Source organism: Trachypithecus francoisi, unplaced genomic scaffold (assembly GCF_009764315.1).
Source record: "Trachypithecus francoisi isolate TF-2019V2 unplaced genomic scaffold, Tfra_2.0 Lachesis_group10, whole genome shotgun sequence".
NCBI classification, from domain to species: domain Eukaryota; kingdom Metazoa; phylum Chordata; class Mammalia; order Primates; family Cercopithecidae; genus Trachypithecus; species Trachypithecus francoisi.
In genome coordinates, this window is record NW_022681455.1 from 41,854,791 (window position 1) to 41,875,907 (window position 21,117).

General features: G+C 52.6%; 1 protein-coding gene across 7 annotated transcripts in view; it reads right to left on the bottom strand.

Moving 5' to 3' along the window:
• Positions 1 to 21,117, bottom strand: part of TFEB (transcription factor EB) — a 54,598-nt gene that overhangs the window by 29,509 nt on the left and 3,972 nt on the right. The window contains exon 1 of one of the 7 annotated variants that reach the window (XM_033217120.1): positions 11,689 to 11,712. The exons of 4 other annotated variants lie outside the window; for them this stretch is intronic. The gene's annotated coding sequence lies outside the window, so the exon portion shown is untranslated. Of the gene's footprint in view, positions 1 to 11,192; positions 11,309 to 11,688; positions 11,713 to 21,117 lie in introns of those variants that run through there. 2 more of the 7 variants (XM_033217117.1, XM_033217119.1) reach the window with 2 other exon arrangements.

Here is a 21,117-nt window from a genome sequence, read left to right on the forward strand (position 1 = left end):
GATTGGGTGATGAGCACAGTAAGGGGCTCAGCCACAGCTCTGGGCTCCAACCCCAGCTCTGCCTCTCACTAGCCATGAGGCCATGGGCAAGTTACTGAAGCCTCTCAGGGCCTCAGTTTCCTCCTCGGGGAATGCGGCTAAGTCTCCCTGCTCTTGTCTCTCATAGTTGATAGCATCCAAAAAGGTCCTGGTACCCCACCCAGGACTCATACCCTTAATCACTAGTCCTCCCTCTTCCTCCTCACCAGGGGCCCAAGGGCTCAAGCGCTGGCAGGGGCTGCTGAGGAGCTGACGGAGCCACTGCTGTTGATAGAGCCAGTGCCAGGCCCTGGGCAGGCACGGGGCCCAGGCACACAATGGGGCTGTGTGTGTACCCAGCGTTACTCTGGAGTGGAGCTGGGCAGGCTGGCATCTGGGGTCAGGCCAAGAATTCATGTCTCTGGAGAAAGCCTCCCCACCCCTTCCCAGGCAGCACAGCTCTTTCCAGGGGTGAGCGAGCACCACCCACTCTCCCACCCAGCCCAGGAAGGGAATGGGAACTTGCCCTGGTGGCAGGTACTGGGGAATGGGGACTCCTGAGTCTAGCCACTGGCTAGGCTGCTTGCTTGCCAGGCATTTTGGACCCATTACGTAATCTGGGGTTGCAGCCTCCTCTGTGGCCAGAGGGAGGGTGAAGTCTGCGGGCGCCAGGAAAAGGAGCAAGAGAAGTCTGGCTGCGACCCCCACCCCATACAGAGGGCCTCAGTCCTCCCTCCCCAGCTTACCAGGGCCTGGGCTCAGCACAGGTTTTCTGAAGCACCCAGGACTCCTGGCCACCCAGCCTGCACCAAGGTGCTGGGGTACCCCAGGAGAGGAGCTGGCTCACTCCCCAGGGGAATGAGTCACCAGCCGGCTGCACCCAGGATGGCAAGGCGAGTGGTGGGCAGCTGGAGCTTGTCCGCTCCCATCTCTGGCAGGTCTTCTTAAGCTGGAAAGCCACTCAGCTGGTATCAGTGCTGACCACAGCGTCCCAGCCCAGGCCTCATCGGGCCACTTCTTCTGGTGCAGGGACCACCTGGCTGCAGGAAGCAGAGGGACTTCATGCCCTCCGGTCCCTACACTGACTCACTCTTATAGCTATAGGCATGGGCAGCCCACTCCTCTGTTTGTCTCTGAGAGGGTGTCAGGCTGCAGGGAAGGGCAGCCACCTATCCCCAGGGAGAAACGGGGTCTGAGGCGAGGAAGGAGGGGAGAACTCGGGCACCTGGTGGGAAGCAGGGAAAGGCAGACAGCCAGGCCACCTTACTCCTCAGGTTGTGGCCAAAACAGGGAGGGCCCCTTTGCATGAATCATTTTCTATTGTCCCCAGAGCCAGGAGGCACCCAGGAACAGGAGCTAACTGGCCCTGCTTCCTGGCTGGCTAGACATGTGGCACCCTCCCTCACGACCAGTCATAACGACACAGATAGGCGCCCTGATGCACGCCCCCTCACTCCCTGAAGGTCATACACAAAGTCACAGTGGCGGCCCAGCCCAGTGGACACAGTTGAATGGCCACCCATCCCCTGACACCCACAGGAACCCCCCAGCCTGAGCTAGAGCGGGCCACACCACACCCTGTAGGCCCCGAACAGTGCTGAGTCTGGGAGCACCTCAGCCCCGAGGGCTCCTTCCTGGTCAGAAGGCAAGGACCTTTCCCAGCCAAGACCACTGCACTGAGTCCTGTGTGTGTGCGTGTGCATGTGCGTGCGCGTGTGTGCGTGTGTGTGCGTGTGCGTACGTGTGTGTGTGTGTGTGCGTATGCATGTGATTCTACCACCCCTACCCTGAGAAATCACCCCCATGCCCTGAGCAAAGAGACGGTGAGAACCAAAGGGCCTTCAGAACCTGAGCATATTGTGCTTATTTTCCAGATGAACAAACTGTAACTTTACATTGGGGAAGTGTCTTTGTTCTAGATTATGAATAAGGCTGAATCTGGAACCCAGGCTGGGGTAGCTTAAGGCTGGTCAGACAAAGCAGAGGATGGGGAAGAGGGAGCAAGGGTGAGAAGGAAGAAAAGGGAGGCAGGGGAAGTTTTACCACTACATCAGAGGTGCAGCCTTGCTGGTACCATTTCATTCATTCATTTCAAATATTTCTTGAGCACTTACTACATGCCAGCACTGTGGCAGGGCCTTTCTGCCCATATCACCCCTCCCTCCTGTGAGACACTGCTTCTAAGATGGACTATCGTCTTCAGGGGACCCCCATCCTGAGGGTGCAGGGAGACTGGGGCAGCACTGGAAGCTCTACCCTTGAGTGGCAACCCAGCCCCAGAGAGGCCCTGGAGGCAGCCTCCTCTGTGCTCCACACCCTGAGGGACTCCAGCCCTCAGGGAATCCAGTGACCACAGCACTCCAGACCCTGATATACAGGTTGGGAGTCCATGCCAAGTCAGAGGGCACAAAACGTCAGACAACAAGGAGCCTGGGAGTCACCTACCAGAAAGTCCCAGGTTGATTTTAGCAGCAGAACTCCCATTTTCAGACAAAGTCGGCCTGGACCCTTGATATGTAAAACATGAGGATGAAGCAGCTCCATGGAGCACCTGGAGTCAGTATGAGGAGCAGGAGAGCAGCATGGGGAGTGGGGAGGATCACACCTGGCCTCCAACCAGGGCCTCCCCCACGCTCCCAGACAGTATACAAGGCACCTTCTGGGACTGTGAGGAAGAATCTGAAAACCACAGTTTTCTCTGGCCTCTCCACATTGCGGAAGCCTGGAGGAAGCAGGGAGTGTGTGCGGACCACACAGCTCAGGGAGAGCTAGGACCACAGCCCTGGCCCTCCCAACTTGCAGGCCAAGCTGTTCCCCAAGACTCTCAAGACAACAGGACCCCATCCTGCACATGGGAAAGGGACACAGCAACACCCCCACTCCCAAAAAATTCTCACAGGCCAGGCGCAGTGGTTCACGCCTGTCATCCCAGCACTATGGGAGGCTGAGGTGGGTGGATCACCTGAGGTCAGCAGTTCGAGACCAGCTTGACCAATAAGGTGAAATCCCATCTCTACTAAAAATACAAAAACTAGCCAGGTGTGGTGGCGCATGCCTGTAATGCCAGCTACTCGGGAGGCTGAGGCAGGAGAATCACTTGAATCCAGGAGGTGGAGGTTGCGGTGAGCCAAGATCATGCCTCTGCATTCCAGCCTGGGCGACAGAGTGAGACTCTGTCTCAATTAAGACAAAAAAAAAAAAAAAAAAATCATGGATTCAGGTCCTCCCATGCTCCCAGTACAGGGCAAAATGCTCCACGTACATCATGCCTATGGCCCAGGTATTATCATCTCTTTCTTGTACATAAAGAAATGGGCGTTCAGAAAGATTAAGTGATTCATCCAAGGTCACCCAACCTGTGAGTGGCAAAGCCCACATTCCAACCCAACACACAGCTCTTGCAGACATCACCACCGTCATGATGCCTGGCTATAACCACTTCCTCTGAGCCCCACTGCAAGCCTCATCTCATCAAAGAAAAGCGCTAAGTCTCCTACCCAACTCACCCCAACAGGACGTCACATACAGAGCTTCTCAGTAATATAGCACTACCACTGCTACTAATACCACCACCTCTCTATTATACAGCACTTTCCACTTAGGCAGTTCATACAGTATTATCTTACTTAAACCCACAACACTACGCTCCCATCTCCATCTCACAGAGGAGGAAACTGAGGCATACAGAGGTTGATGACTTGCCCAAGTTTACACAGCTAGGAAATAGCCAAGTTAGGATTCAATCCCAGGCAGTCTCACCCCAGTGCTACACCCCCTCCCGATAATGTCTGCTGGCTCCTCCTTCAGTGGTAGCTGTCACAAGCACCCTAGTTTGGGGCTTGCCTCCCTCCTGTGAGGCCTCTCTGCAGGGGTCAGAGGCCAACTGGACCCCTGAGGGGTGGATGTGGAAAGCCTATCTGAGGAACACCTTCAGCTCATCCTTTCCAGGTGTGGTAACACCACCCCCTCTCCCACCCACTCACAGGAGCTAGACCTGGAAGGATGAGATGCTGGGAGAGCAATCAACACACAAGCATGAATAGGACACCTACTGCATGCCCAGCTTCAAGCTGTGGCAGGTGCAGGAAGTAGAAGACTCTGTCCTTACTCTCCTGCCAGAGGCTCCAGTCCCCAGAAACGTCCAAAGGAGTAACCCCTACCACCCCCACCCCCTTCAGTGCTGGCTGCACCAGATGTTGGCAACACTTAGAAACAGGGCTAAAAATAGACTCCATAATGAATCTGTGCTAAGAATAACTTGGGCAAACAGCCCTTCAGGAGAGGACACTGTCTGCCAGGGAGCCACCACCTCCTCCCACCTCCCAACCCGGCCTGGCCTACCCCCTGGCCCGTCACTCGGAGTCCCCCACAGCCAGCAGAGGACCTGGAGCATTTCAACCCTGACTGCTGTGTTGATGGAGGCACTGGCATGCCCGCATGCACCCTACATCACAAACCAGGTGACCGGTCACCCCCCATGAAGGGCGGGGGCATCAAAGGACTGAGCAGAAGCTGGTGGGGACTCCCTGCTCCAGGTACAGCTGTACTGAGGCGCCAAGTCACTTGAGTTGTTTCCCCACTCTAACACCAGCTCCCAGCAGGAAGCTAGGAAAACAGGCCTCCAGCTTGAAATTCGTGCTTCATTTCACATCTCACCTGGGACGTGGGTCCCTCGAGTCAGCTAGACCGACCCACTTCAGACATGCTCAGGGGAACTGAGAGCAGAGAGGAGCAGCAGTACACTGAAGGGCAGACACCCACTGTGGCCAGGGGAAGGGATCAGAACTTTAGGGCCCAACCATGCTAGCTCCCACAGCCAGGGCCTCCTTTTCCCATGTCCTCTTTGCCTCCAGAAATTATAAAAACTGTCAGACTCATGGATCCCATATCTGCATATGAACTGAAAATTATAGAGCACGTTCATGTCAGAGCTGAACTTCTCAAAAACTCCAGAAGACAGACAAGACAATGAGCTTCATTATACAATTGAGGAGAATGAGGCTCAGGAAATGGAATTAACTTGCTAGGGGCCCTGCAGCTGGGATGAAGCCTTATTGCCATCTATTAGTCTGAGAAGGATCTCCCAGCAGCCATAAACTAGGCATAGCTCCATCTCATAGCAATGCCCAGAAGGAAACAGACACCTTCTAATGCTGGAAGCCAGCGGGAGGGGGCCAGAAAAAGGTAAGGAGCCCTCAGGAAAGAAGCAGCAGCACACACAACACTTCTCTGAGGACAAAGGAAGGAGGAAGAGGAAGAGGTATCCTGGGCAAAGCACTGGCCACGGAGTCAGGAGCAAGGAGTCTGGCCCTAACTCTGTTACAGGTAACTGCATAACCTGGGAAAATCCCTTCCTAAGTTTCATTCCAGGTCTTAGTTTCTCTATCTGGAAAATGGGGCTTTAAACACCAGGCCTTTGAGATACCCTAGAGTATACCATGACCACATATTGGAGATGTACAACAAAAATTAGCATATCAAAGGTTCTGACAAGTCCTACAGCAAAGAAACCCATTTGAGGTTTTGTGTAGTTGCATGTATTTATGGAGTACAAGGTGATGCTATGATTTATGTGCACCATGTGGAATAATTAAATCAAGTTAATTAACATATACATCACCTCAAATTCTTGTCATTTTGGGTGGTAAGAACATTTGAATTTTTGTTTTGGGTTTTGTGTGTGTGTGTGTGTGTGTGTGTGTTTTGGAGATAGGGTCTCGCTATGTCACCCAGGCTAGAGTGCAATGGCATGATCACAGCTCACTGCAGCTTCAACCTCCCAGGTTCAATTGATCCTCCCACCTCAGCCTCTCCCATAGCTGGAACTACGAGCATGCATCATCACACCTGGCTAATTTTTGTATTTTTTTGTTTGTAGAAACGGGTTTCATCATGTTGCCCAGGTTGGTCTCGAACTCCTGGGCTCAAGCAAGTCTCCTGCCTCGGTCTCCCAAAGTGTTGGTATTATAAGCATGAGCCACCACACCCAGCCAAGAACATTTAAAATTAACTCTTAAATGATTTTGAAATACACAGTACATTATTACTTACTATATTCACCATGCCACATAATACATCTCAAGGAAAACAACGTATTCCCCCTGTTTAATTGAGGTTTTGTACCCATTGACTAGCATCTCCCCCTTCCCCCAACCCCTATTTTTCTTTTTTTTTCCCTTTGACTTACAATCTCCTGTGCCTGCTTGACCTCTAAACCTTTCCACAGAAAACATCTTGGGAAACCCTGGAATAGATGTGGAGCCACCAACTGAAATGCCTGCAGGGGCCAACAGGAAACATGAAAGCCTGAAGCAGGCCCAAACACAATCCGTCGGGACCTGCGGTTAGCTGCAAACCCTAAAGAATTCCTGAGAGCTCTGGAGCACAGGGGTCCCCAATCCCCAGGCCACAGACCCATACTAATCCACGGCCTGTTAGGAAGCAGACCACACAGCAGGAGGTGAGTGGCGGGCAGGCAGGCAGGTGAGCGAAGTTTCATCTGTATTTGCAGCCACTCCCTGTCACTCACATTACCACTTGAGCTCCACCTCCTGTCAGATCAGCGGTGGCACTGGATTCTCATAGCAGTGAAACCCTGTTGTGCACTGTGCATATGAGGGATCTAGGTTGCATGCTCCTTAGGAGAATCTAATGCCTGATGACCTGTCACTGTCTCCCGTCACCCCCAGATGGGATCGTCTAGTGGCAGGAAAACAAGTTCAGGGCTCCCACTAATTCTACATGATGGTGAGTTGTATAATTATTTCATCATATATTACAATGTAATAATAATAGAAATAAAGTGCACAATAAACGTAATGCTCTCGAATCATCCTGAAACCCTCCCCTGTTGTCCATCCATGGAAAAACTGTCTTCCATGAAACCAGTCCCTGGTGCCAAAAAGGTTGGGGACCGCTGGTCTAGCACTTCTATTTCACTAAAGGTCTCCTTCAGGACCCACCCAACATCCTCAACAACGCTATTGAGAGGATCAAAGAAGGGGTCAGTACCCTGTGTCACACAACTGAGGAGACTGAGACCTAGAAGGCCAGACACCCGGCCCAGGGTCACACGGCAGCTACTGGCATGCAGGAGAGGTCATGAAGCAGGTCCCATTTATTCAGTCCTTATTGTGTACTACATACTTCTCAGTCATTACCTCACACAGCTCTCACAACAACCCTTTGAGGAAGACACAGAGGAAGAAACCAATGGTCAGAGAGATTCAGTCACTGTTTGAGGACCCACAGCTAGAAAGCGGCACTACCCAGATTGGAACTCTGGTATCCTGAATCCAGACTCAGGCCCTCAGGCCAGCTCTCTCACTTACTAGCTAGGTAACCTTGTGAGAGAGATTTAACCTCTCTGGGCCTCAGTTTCTTCATCTGTAAAACGGGATAATAAAAAGACCTGCATTTGATTATTGTATAAAGTTTGCAAATATATAAAAGTGCTTAGCACAGCGCTGGCACACAGGAGTGCCAATATATGTGACCTGTCATTAAACACCACATTCTACTGTGGGAGCTCATGCCTGAGCCTCTGGGCTCTGTGCTCAGTGGGTTGGAAGCCACCCACAGCCTCCTGGAAACTGGCCCCTGCCAGTCAGTCCTGGGTTACTGCCTCTCCACCTGCTACCAGAGTCCCTCAAGCTGGGACTCCTAGGGTACTCAAGGATGAGTGGAGCTTTAGAGGTTGGGGGTTCCCAGATTAGGCCAGAGCTCAGTCTCATCCTCTGAGGCCCCTACTGGGCTGCCTGCACTCAAAGCTGGGGATATCCCCAGCCTGCCATGGGTCACAGGCTTCTCCTCCCACTGGCCTAGGTCACAGGTTAGGGAGGCCAGGGGCTCTCCAGACAGGCAGCTGATGTCCTCATGACTTTCCCCCAATTCTTCTAGCCTTAAAGACAACAATCATAACCCACCCAGAGCTCTCCATACTTCCTGCAGCTGGTTCATCCACAAGACGGGCATCACCACCCAGGAGGCTGGCTGCTCAGGGGACAGTGTGCCTCCTTTACAGATGGAGAAACTGAGGCCCTGACTAGGCCAAGCACTTGCCAGGGCAGGGATCTAAATAGTGGGAAGTCTTCTGGCTTCTGGACAGGGCTCAAGCTGAGAGCCAGGTTGCAGGCCAGGCCCACATGGGTCTCATCCATAGTGACTATAGATCCTGCAAGCTGGGGAAGGGGGCATCAGTAAGGCCAAGTCCTTCTCTACCCCACCCCACCCCAGCCAGGGAGACTGGCACATCCCTCACCCATGTATAATTATTCCATCATATATTACAATGTAATGATCATAGATATAAAGTGCACAATAAATGTAATGCTCTTGAATAATCCCGAGCCCCCAGACAACCTCCACCCAACCCCCTGTTCCAGAGAGCAGCTCCTGCCAGGCCTGGCCCTGCAGGCTTCCACTGACGGCAGCCTCCCACCTTTCCAGGTAGCTCTCCAACCCCCAGCCCCCAGGACCCAGGCCAACCATTCACCCCACCTCTCTCATCGTCCCCACCTGACACAGGGTCACCGCCCAGGAATCCCTCTCTTACCACTCGGCTCCCTCCTCTGCTGACCCACAGGCTTGGTAGCCACCTTACTAAGAACTGGGCCCTGATTCTCCAGTGAGACCACGAGGTTTGCTGAGGCACCCTGGTCATAGTACTGCTGCTGCGTCTTATACTCAGTAGGTGCTCCATAAACATGGCACAGGAGGGACAGAATCTCTGATGTGGTGGCACCAAAGTTTTGGACCATGACTCACAGAAAAATATACTTTATTTGACACTAGGCACACATACACACACACACAAACACACACACACATGAAACGTGTTCTACACAACAATGCTTACTGATACTGAGCAATACATGTGAATATTTTCTAGTCTCTTCTTTTTCATTAAAAAAAATATATTCACGGAGACCCACTAATACTGATTTCATGGCTGAATTAGGGTCCAGTTAGTGGCCCTGATCCACAATTCAAAAAACCTCCCTCCAAAAATATCTGTGCAGCCCAACTCCCTGCCTGGCGTGTGGCCCTCTCTACAACAGATGCCTAATAATGGCATCCATCGATCAGACACTTACTCCAGCCCAGACCTGTGCTAAGCATGTTACTATGATGTCTCATTTCATCCTCACCATCACCCTAGGAGATAGGAACTGCTATCACCCCCATTTTAAATGTGGCGAAACTGAGGCCTGAGGCCACACAGTAACTGACTCAGACAGAGCTGGAAACTAGGCCTGTGTGAATCTGAAGCAATATTCAGAACCACCGCACCCTCATGCCCAAAAAGGAGTGGGCTTCAACCGCTCTCTCAAGACTACACACTGGCAGGGAGCTCACTCTCCCAGGAAGTCTCTTCCAACTCCAACTACTAATAAGCCATTCCCTATATTATTTTTTATTTTTATTTTTTTTTGAGGCAGAGTCTCCCTCCATCGCCCAGGCTGGAATGCAGTGGTGTAATCTAGGCTCATTGCAACCTCCGCCTCCTGGGTTCAAGCAGTTCTCCCACCTCAGCCTCCCAAGAAGCTGGGATTACAGGCGTGCACCACCACACCCAGCTAATTTTTTGTATTTTAGTAGAGATGGGGTTTCACCGTGTTGGCCAGGCTGGTCTAGAACTCCTGACCTCAGAGGATCCAGCCACCTCGGCCTCCCAAAGAGTTGGGATTACAGGCGTGAGCCACTGCACCTGGCTCCATTCCCTATATTAATTTAACTCTTTATAGCTGTGGGTTACTTTGATTACTTAATTGGAGGTGGCACAGAGGAAAGAGAGGGCTCCCTGGCCAGAGCCCACAGGCTGCAAGGCCAGCCCTCATACCCCTCCCAGCAGACCCTCCATCCTCCTCCTCCCCCATACTTCTATTGGAACCCAGAAAAGGGGCAGGGATGTGGGTGAGGGGCCCACCTGTGGGCTGAGTGGACCATTCTGCCATTCTCCCTCACTGATGTCACTGCCCTGGAGCAAGTCACTCTAGCCCCTGTGCCTCCATGTCCCCATTTGCAAAATGGGAATGATGGCAGCATCCCCTCATGGGGTGACTGTGAGGGTGAAGGGTCTGGCACAGGTGAAGCACTGGGCACAGTACCTGACACGGAATAAGGCCAGGTAAACATGAGCTCTTACTGTCATTCTCAGTTCCAGCTCAAACTTCCACCATCAAAAATGATCGTCAGGAGCCCTGGGCAGCTTTTTGCCATCTGCACACAAACATGCTATGTCCTGGTGAAATGTTAACCTGTGCAGGCGCTTAGTGGGTGGCAGGCTCTATTCTGAGCACTTCACGTGAGTAAAGTCTTTTACTCTTCAGAACTCACAAGCTGGGCACTATAACTGTCATCTCCATTTTATAGATGAGGAAGCACAGGAGGGTAAGTAACTTGCCAGCATCACGAAACTGCAAAACGGCAGGGCCAGGATTCAAGCAGGTGGATGTAGAGCATATGCTCCTAGCCCCTAACGTAAGTGGGTATTCACTGTGGCCTGGCCGGTGACATGCTAAGCACATCCTGCCCATGACCTTCTCACTAGACCCTCGAAACAAGCCTGGAGAGATGAGGAAACCGAGGCACAACTCTGGCTGACTCCTAATTTCCCATGCTGTCCATCCCGCACTCCCAAGCTTGGCCACCTGCCTCCCCATTCTTTCCCCTACTCCAGCCTTGGCCATGCTCAAAGATTCCCACCCCCGCCAAAGACATCCCAATGCCAGTGCAGCCTGAGGGGCCTCATCCCTACCCACCCACCTCCCCAAAGACACCACACACATGCACACACACTCACACACATGCACAAAGGCTCACACACATGCATGCACACACACACACATGCATACAGGCTCACACATGCACACACTCACACATATGCTCTCACACATGCACACAAGCACACACATGCACACATGCTCACACACCCTCACACACATGCACACACACATGCTCACACACATGCACACACACATATGCTCTCACACATACACACATGTACACAGGCACACATGCACACACACGCACACACACATATGGTCACACACATGCATACACTCACATGCACACAGGCTCACACACATGCACACACACATGCTCACACACATGCACACACATACATGCACACATGCTCATGCTCACACACATGCAGTCGTGTGCTTTCATACCTTCAAGAGGGCAGCACCCTGGAAGGAGGCCCCTGGAATGCTCAGCTCCTCCAGGGGCCGGAGCCCAGGGCCGCTCCCCAGCCCCAAGGCCGGGCCCAGTTTCCTCATTTCCCCCACCGCTGCTGTTTCTCACCCAGCCCCCTGCACCTCACCCCAGAGGAAGTTGCACAATCCCCTGGGAGCTGCAAATGTGGCCGAGGATTACTCACAGCACAGAGGGAACTGCGCCCCGACGGCCTCTCACACACCGCAGCCTACCCAACACAGACTGCTCCAATCTCACCCAACCGGCTCCATGCGCCCACAGAGCTCCTCTCATGGCCGCCCCGACCCCAGCCTGGCCTCAGAGGGCCCTAGGCACCAAGATGGAGAGACACAGAGCAGCAAGAATTTTGCCCGAGTCCCAATCCCAACAGGTCCAGGGTAGGCCTAACCCTAACCCCAGCCCCGCTTCCTAGAGACATGTGTCCTTCTAGCCAGAAGTCCCACAGCTCACCATCTTCTTGACTGGCCACACACTTTCAGCCTTGGCTTTGGGCCTTCCCGGGGCCTCCAGACACCCAAGTCGAGGCCAAACTACAGCCCATCTTGACACGGAGCCTGAGACCAAGCAGAGCCCTGGGCAGCTCCGGGAGGATCCACACCACCGCACACTTTTCACTTGTGCAGAAACTGTTCTTGCTACACATGCGAGTTCAGTGGTTCCTCAGCCCCCCAGCACTTTTCTAACAGCCTGCCAAAGAGATTGGGCAGAGATTTCACTTAGTGCTTCTTTCTGGTGGCCAAGGGATTCCCATCTTTGATAAGCGAATACCCTTTGTTAAGAAAAGTTAAGCTATTTGGTCATCTGCATCTCAGGGTGGATGAGTTTACTGGGCCCTTTCGTGAGTGCAGGTTTCAGGAAGGAAGGGGACAGCAGAGAGGAGATGAGGCAGGCCGTGGCTCCTGGAGAAGGTAGGAGATGCCAGCAATGTGAGGGAAGACCAGAACAGGGAGGCCAGAGAGGCCCAGGGAGGAATGACCCAGACTCTGGCCCAACCCTGGGCCTCCCTGGGCTGGCAAATTCTGCAAGGACACAAAGGATGAGTAGGAGCCAGGCCTGGGTGTGCACAGCCCCCAAGAAGGACCTCTGGCTCCCACTCTTTGCTGCCTAAGACCTGCAATGGGTCCTCAGATAAGGAACATGATAAATACCTCTTATCACCCCCACAACCTTGGACTCCCATCCAGCTAAGGACAAAGTTGGAAATGCTTTTGTCCTGGGCCCCAAGGCTCCCAGAGAACCCCTCATTTCTGCAGCCCTCATCAAAAGGCTGGGGCCCGCAGGGACTGTGGGGGAAGCACCCCACAGCCCCTGCAGCAGCACAAACCAGGACTGAGGCTCACAGCTGTCATCTGATGCCTCCAGCTTGGTGGACAGGGAACACAATCAAGGAAGAAGGTCCAGCGCTGAAAAGTCCTGGCTCTACTGGAACGCAACAGCCACAAGGCCCCTTTGCAGGGACACCTCCCAAAACACCTGTACATTCACCATCTCCCCCACCCTGACAAGAGCCCCATGAGGGGGAGGGGCAGCAACCCTTGCTACCCATTTTTCAGATTCCAAGGAGGCTGAGGCTCAAATCACTTAAGTGACTTCCTTGAGGCCATGCAGCAAGTGTATGGCAAATCTGTTTCCTGGCTCTTTTCCTAGATCAGAGTTTCTCAACCTCAACACCAGATACTCAGGGCCAAGTAATTAGTTATAGGGGCTGTCCTGTGCATTTTAAGATGTTTAGTGGTATCCCTGGCCAATATCATCAGACATTGGCAAATGTCCCCTGGGGGGACAAAATCACCCCTAGTAGAGAACTACTGCCCTAGAAGCGCTTAAAAGATGGGCACCTGCCAATTCCAAATTGAAGGGTACACCTGCTGAGGGCTCTAGCCTGAGAGTCTCCCCCTCTCCTCTGCCAGATGTGCTAGGCAAGAAGGCCTGAAGGGTGGTGGGTACTCTGTGGGTTCAGTACCCTCTGGGAAGAGGCTTCTTAGCCCCAACAGGCACTGCCACTTAGGGGGTCTCCCCACAAGACCAGTATCACCTTCCAAGTCCCAAGCTACACGCCAACCCCCTTCCTGGCATTCAATATTACCCTGATCTTTCAACTGTTTTGCTCATATATTCCTATCAGTAAAAACTTTTGAGCACTCTCAATACATGCTTCTTTCCTTACAAATTGCTCATATATACCCCGATGCATGAATATATTATAGATGTCAGCAAACATACCCAAAAATTGTATATTCTAAAAATGAGAATGAAGGCCGAGCGCAGTGGCTCATGCCTGTAATCCCAGCACTTTGAGAGGCTGAGGCGGGCGGATCACTAGGTCAGGAGATTGAGACCATCCTGGCTAACACGGTGAAACCCCGTCTCTACTAAAAATACAAAAAAATTAGCTGGGCGAGGTGGCGGGCGCCTGTAGTCCCAGCTACTCGGGAGACTGAGGCAGGAGAATGGTATGAACTTGGGAGGCGGAGCTTGCAGTGAGCCGAGATCGCACCACTGCACTCCAGCCCAGGCAACAGAGCAAGACTCTGTCTCAAAAAAAAAAAAAAAAAAAAAAATGAGAATGAAAATGCAATACACCACAATGAGACATGTTACACACTCACCATCATGGCAGAAATTAAACTGTCTAACAAGACCAAGTGTTGGTAAGGCTAAGGAGCAACAGGAACTCTATGGGCCACTTAGCAAGGAGTAAAGTAGTACAGTCACTTAACAAAATATTTACTAAAGTTGAAATATACATTAAAGGCCAGGCCCGGTGGCTCACGCCTGCAATCCCAGCACTTAGGGAGGCCGAGGTGGATGGATGACCTGAGATCAGGAGTTTAAGACCAGCCTGGCCAACATGGTAGAACCCCAACTCTACTAAAAATACAAAAATTAGCTGGGCATGTTGGCGGGCACCTGTAATCCCAGCTACTTGGGAGGCTGAGGCAGGAGAATTGCTTGAGCCGGGGAGGTGGAGGTTGCCGTGAGCCAATATCGTTCCACTGCACTCCAGCCTGGGCAACACAGTGAGACTCCATCTCAAATAATAATAATAATAAATAAATAACTAATAAAAAGAAAAGAAAGAAAATTAACAGACTATGGCTACACACAACATGAGTGACTCTCACAAATACACTGTTGGGTGGGAAAAGCATGATGTAAAAGAAGATGTCTAGTGCCATTCCATCTGTATTAAATTCAGAGTCAGGCAAAACTAAACTCGACGTAGGGATGCAGGCATAGGTGGTTACATGAGAAAAGAAGCAAGGAGCTGATTATCATACAGTCAGGATCGTGGTTACCTCTGGGGGTAGAGGGCACATGAGTTGATTTTGGTGTACAAGCTACATTCTGTTGTTTATTCACTTGGGTGATGGTTGCCTAGGGGTTCACTTTTTTTTTTTTTTTTTTTGAGGCGGAGTCTCGCTCTGTCGCCCGGACTGGAGTGCAGTGGCCGGATCTCAGCTCACTGCAAGCTCCGCCTCCCGGGTTTACGCCATTCTCCTGCCTCAGCCTCCCGAGTAGCTGGGACTACAGGCGCCCGCCATCTCGCCCGGCTAGTTTTTGTATTTTTAGTAGAGACGGGGTTTCACCGTGTTAGCCAGGATGGTCTCGATCTCCTGACCTCGCGATCCGCCCGTCTCGGCCTCCCAAAGTGCTGGGATTACAGGCTTGAGCCACCGCGCCCGGCCTTTTTTTTTTTTTTAGATAGAGTCTTGCTCTGTCGCCCAGGCTGGAGTGCAGTGATACGATCTTGGCTCACTGCAACCTACGCCTCCTAGGTTCAAGTGATTATCCTGCCTCAGCCTCCCAAGTAGCTGGAATTACAAGCTCATGCCACCACACCTGGCTACTTTTTGTATTTTTAGTAGAGACGGGGTTTCACCATGTTGGCCAGGCTGGTCTCAAACCCCTGACCTCGTGATCGGCCCACGTCAGCCTCCCAAAGTGTTGGGATTACAGGTGTGAGCCACCGCGCCCGGCCAGGGGTTCACTTTTATAATTATTTACTCTATTATATGTGTATGTTTATGCTTTTTTAAGCAACTATGCTATATTTCACAATTTTTTTTTTTTTTTTTTTTTTTTTGAGACGGAGTCTCGCTCTGTTGCCCAGGCTGGAGTGCAGTGGCCGGATCTCAGCTCACTGCAAGCTCCGCCTCCCGGGTTTACGCCATTCTCTCGCCTCAGCCTCCCGAGTAGCTGGGACTACAGGCGCCCGCCATCTCGCCCGGCTAATTTTTTGTATTTTTTTAGTAGAGACGGGGTTTCACCGTGTTAGCCAGGATGGTCTCGATCTCCTGACCTCGTGATCCGCCCGTCTCGGCCTCCCAAAGTGCTGGGATTACAGGCTTGAGCCACCGCGCCCGGCCAGGGGTTCACTTTTATAATTATTTACTCTATTATATGTGTATGTTTATGCTTTTTTAAGCAACTATGCTATATTTCACAATTTTAAAAGAAAGAAAAGGGTGAGATATAAGTGAATAGATACAGTATTTTCTTCCCATACCTGGTTTTGCAAAACACTATAATTAGATCCAAAGAAGTGGATGACAACCTATAGTTAGGCACAGGTCTGAAGTAGGGATAACACTTGGGCTGTCTGGGGAGGGCTCCTTCCCCCAGCTGGCTCAGGCTGCCGGCTGCCCCTCAACCCACAGGAGCCAGCTACCCTCGCCTCTTTCACCTGCCACCCCGCCCTGGATGTCCCAGCCACCACACACCCCTTCCTGGCCATAGGTAGGGGGTTGCATCAGGCTGGGCACCTTCGCAGCCACCTCCCCCTACCGTGGACCATTCTGCTGGGCCCCTGACAGCAGGACTTGGAGGCTCACTGTGAGAAAGGTCCTGGCGGGGGCGGCCCCAGTCATCCTTTGAACACATCAAAAGAAGGAAGGTGGCAGAGAAGGAAATAAAGATGAAGGAGAGAAGGGGAGACAAAGAGCAGGAGAGAGATAGTCCAAGGCTGCAAATGCTGTGGAACTAAATGGAGGCTCAGAGGGTGGCGGAGGGTGGAGGGGGGGAAAAAGGCTTGTGGTCAGGTGAGGTGGCTCACGCCTGTAATCTTAGCACTTTGGGAGGCTGAGCCGGGTGGATCACTTGAGCCCAGGAGTTTGAGACCAGCCTGGGCAACATGGCGAGACCCCATCTCTACAAAAAATGTTTTAAATTAGCCAGGTGTGGTGGCATGGGCCTATGGTCCCAGCTACTTGGGAAGCTAAGGTAAGAGGATCACTTGAGCCCAGAAGGTTGAGGCTATAGTGAGCCATGATTGTGCCACTGCACTCCAGCCTGGGCAACACAGTGAGATCCTGTCTCCAAACAAACAAAAAAGAAGGTTCTGGAATTGGGGGGAACAGAGGCACTGCCCCTAGGTTCCAGGCCCAAGCATGGAGGCTCAGTCACAGGCAGGTCCAAAGAGGCCTGAGTTGTCGGCCCTGATCCAGCACCACCTCTCCCCACGGCCCCAGGGCTTCCAAGTGGCAGGTGGGTGGCTCAGAGCATCCGTTCAAAGGTTCCAGCAGCCTCTAGTCCTCCTGGAAGGAGGGACTTGTCCAGAACGGAACCTGCAGAGGTGACCCCCAGGTGAGAGGGTCCAGGAGCAGTAGAGTTGCTCTTCCTGGGGCCCAGAGGGTAGAAAGGGCTGAGAGCCTAAACCACGCTGAGTCAAGGTCTCTGTGCCAGCAAGAGGCCCAAGGAGAATGCTCTTCAGGGCAAAGGGCAGGTATCACCACGCTTACGTTGTTTAGTACGTTAGTCTACACTAGCTTCTCGCATTCTGCCCCCTGTGCCCTCTGGTTACTAAGATTCCCTGGCTAGGCCATTGGCGCTTTGTAGGAGAAGCTGTGATCTTGTTCCCACCCACCCTGCTTGGCCAGCCCAGTGCCAGGTACCTCTGATGTGCTCAGTACATGCCTGTTGACACTGAAGGCCTTGTGCTGCTGAATCCCTGGGCCTCGGGCCCCTCCTCTCGACAACATGGGGGCAGCGCCAGCTGCCCTCTAAGGCCCCCAGCTCTACGGCTCCAATTAGCCCCAAAGCAAGGCCAGCCAGCGCCGTCCTGGCAGGGCAGCAGAAAGTGCACCTGGCTAGAGCCGGGAGGGGACAAGAGGCAGCAGGGGGTGGACAGTATAGTGTATCACCTCCTGGCCACTCTGCACCCCTCAGGGACTGTGGGGGGCCGCGGCAGGTGCTGTCCTCAAAGCAATTATAAACAAGGCAAAGGACAGGCTGTGACTTCCCTTGGCAAACAGGAGAAAACAAACCGGAGCCCCACCCCACAGACCCACTGGTAGAACTCGGGGAGGGGGGTTGGGGGAGGTGCTGGCAGACTCTCTGTGGGGAGGAACAGACTGTGAGCCCCACACCAGAAGGAAGCTGGGCCTGGATCACTGTGCGGGGAGGGAGACAAGGCAGAGGCAGAGGGCTCAGCACCTTGTGGACCTGTGGGCGAGGCCCCTGGGTGTCAGCTGGTGAAGTGCCTGCAGGGTAGAGACGGTAGACAGAGCATTTTTTTTGTGTCCACGTTTCTGGGCACACGATGGGGGCTCAATCTCATTCTCTCATCCATTCCACAAAGATTTATTGGGCAGCCACTATATACGAGGCTCTCTTCTAGGTGCTAGGGGTGCAGCATGGACCAAAACACACCAAACCCTCTTCCCAGTCACCAGAGGGCTGGCTGGCTCAGACGCCAATCTCACCCCCACTTCCGGCCCCACCTCGCCTCCCCTGCCGCAGGGCTGTGGGACCTGCCACCTCTCCTCACCTCCTACCAGGCTTCACCCCAACTCCCTCCAGTTTCCAAAGACAACTCCACCCTCCCTCCTTGCAGGGGCCAGCCCCCAGGCTCTCCCAAGCATCCGCTCTCTCACGGCCCAGGATCTCCTGGAAGATGACAGAGACTCTACCGCCTCCAGCAGGGGCCTTCCTCTACCCTCCCTACATCTCTGGTCTGGGGGAGGAAAGGAGAAGGGAACAGCTTCTTTCTATGTGTGTCTCTATCATTTTTATTGTCAACAAGAACTATGATTCAAGCTGGAATCAAATACTTGCCCTCCATGAGGTAGGAAAGTGAAACAATGGGAAGTATTTTAAGAGCCTCCCTTCAACAAAGTGAGGGTCCTCTCTGAACGCCTCCCCAATTATTGCAACAATGCTACTTTAGCTCCAAGCACCTTCACAGCAGCTTCAGACCCTGACGCATGTTCTGAGGCCCCTCAGCTAGCGCCGTCCTTGTTTGTCTGCCTCATCCTGCCTTCATCAACCAGTGCATAGTTTCAAGCGCTCGTCCCAGACAGTGGGACCAAGAGCTGCAAGGCCCAACAGTGGACAGTTTCATGGGAGGTGGGGACATGTGGAGAAAGGGGAAGGACTGACTGTAGAGGGGACACCAAATTGTCTCAGAAGTGGTCCGTGCCCCTGGGGACCTGCTTTCAAAAGGAGACAGGCCTACCAGTCCCGAAGTCAGAGACACATAACCCAGGAGAAGGGCGACTCTCACCTGGGTAGCTATAAAGCGGCAGGGCCCAAAGCACTGGTTTTCCAGATGTGCTCTGGGGACCAGCAGCATTAGCATCACCAGAGGACTTGTCAGAAATTCAAATCCTAGACTGCATGGAATTTGCAGAAACACCGGGAGGGGCTCAGCATCTATGTTTAAACAATTCCTCCAGGGAGTTCTCAGGATGCCCAAATTTGAGAACCACTGCCCTAGAGCAAGGGCGTCGGAATCATCCCAGAAAAAAAAAAAAAAAAAAAAAATTAAAGAATGATGCCTAGGCCCCTCCCCAAGAGATTCAGATGCAATGGTGTGGTCTAAGAGCTCTGCAGGTGATCATAATATCCAGCCAGGCTGCAGTAAGATAAAACAGTGCCCCGGTCTCTTTGAAAGGTGTGCCCTGATGGAGGAAAAGATTTGCTTATAAGGAAGGAGCAAGGAAGGGCTAAGAAGAGGGAATATGAGCCACTGGTTTCTGGATGGAGAGTCTGGTGGAATTCCTGGATTAATCCCTATGGCACCACATCTTACTCTAGGACCACCGCTGTATGCCTAAGAGCCAACCAGGTGGCCTGCGTGGCCAGCAAGCAGGTGCTGGATCTTATGGGGCCAGGTGGCTATTTCCATAAGAAAGCTGGACAAAAGACCTCATTTCTCCTCCTTAAGCCCACACTTAAGAGCCAGGAAGGAAAGCTGGTGATGACCCTGCCTGTTGCCTCTGCTCCTCTTGGCTCTCACCCAAGGCTTTCCCACTTCACAGCAAAGCATTTCCTGTGGGCATGAAAAGTCCCAGATCCTACCCTATCACTGCAATTTTATCTCTGCCCTCAGTGACATCACAGCCAAGGGGATCTGTATCTCTGGTGCAACGTGGAGGAGGGACAGATGGTAGGAGAGCAGGGGACAGCCACAGCTAGGAGTGCGTGGTCAGTGGCCAGACCAGACACTACCCAGGGAAACCCAAGAGGCAGGGCAGGGGTGGTAGAGACGCTGCAGGCATTGCCAAGCCCCCTGCACCGTCTTGTTCAATGAGGAGAGCAGGCTGGTGTGGTGGGACAGAGAGCTGTGGGAAACCTCATGTAAAGCATTACATCAGAGGACGTTAGACACACGAGGAGGCCTGTTTGCAACCCACAGGTCTTGATTCCTTCCCTAGAGCTATCCAGGCCTCTATTTCCTCACGTAAGAATGAGAAATAAATAACTCACTGAGTCATAAGAGTTCATTAGATGCTATTCTAAGTACCACATGTGCATCAACATCAGCATACTCAGCCCTCACTACAGCACTAGTAGGTGGGTGCGGCAAGAACTCTCACTTTTTAGGTGTGGAAACTGAGGCACAGTGGGGTTAAGCAGCTTGCCGAGGCTCACTGTGTTAAGTGGCAGAGCTGTGCAAGCCATATAGCCTGGCCCCAGAGCCCATGCTCTCAACAACCCCCGGTCAGGTGACACTGGCCCAGTGCTCAATATATAGTGGCTATGGCTGTCCCAAGAAAAACTTCCTGTTTGCTTCCCCAGGACCAGTCTTTAGCTAAAGCTCAATTCCGCAGACTGCAGCATCTCCCAAACACCCCTAACAACCCACCCCCATCACCCCTTCCTTTCTCTTCCTGTCTCTTCCTCCCCAGTGCCTTTGGGAAAGATTTGTAGAAGGTTCACTTTGGAGGGAATCCCACAGATGATCCAGATTCACAGATATGGAAACTGAGGCTGAACAGAGCAGAGACCTGCCCAGCCACACAGTCGGTGAGAGGCAGAGTGGGGGCTCTTGATTCCTGGTCCAGTGCTCTTATGACTTTCACTGCCATCCCATTCTCACCCAGTGATCCCCACAGCCTCTTCTGCACATCTGATTAAACAAGGGCCTGCTGAGGGCTGCACTGTACGTTAATGGACATGAAGCGCATGGCACAAAGCTGGGCACCTAGGAGGCCATCAGTAAGGATGCCTCCTCCCTTCCTGGGTGTCTGGGGCTTCCAAAGAAGCCTAGGAAATCTTGCCTGAACCCGTCTCCTTCCCTGGCCAGTCAAGACAGGTTCCAGCCGGGGGTCCTTTGGTCACCCACGCTTGCAGCTCAGAAGAAAGGCCAGGAAACAGGTATGGTGCTCAGACAGGGCCTCCGCAAGTTCCTACCCTGCTTTTTTTTTTTTTTTTTCCCCCTTCACACATATTCTTTTTTCAATTGAGTCCAGGTCTCGCTATGTTGCCCAGGCTGGTCTCAAACTCCTGAGCTCCAGCGATCCTCCCACCTAGACCTCCCAAAGATCTGCTTCGAGCAGGAAACCCTGGATAGAGGAAAGATGGTCTCTAGACCACCACACCCCACCTTTTAAGAGAGAACTCCTGGGAAACCCTTTGAAGAAGTGGTCTTCTTTA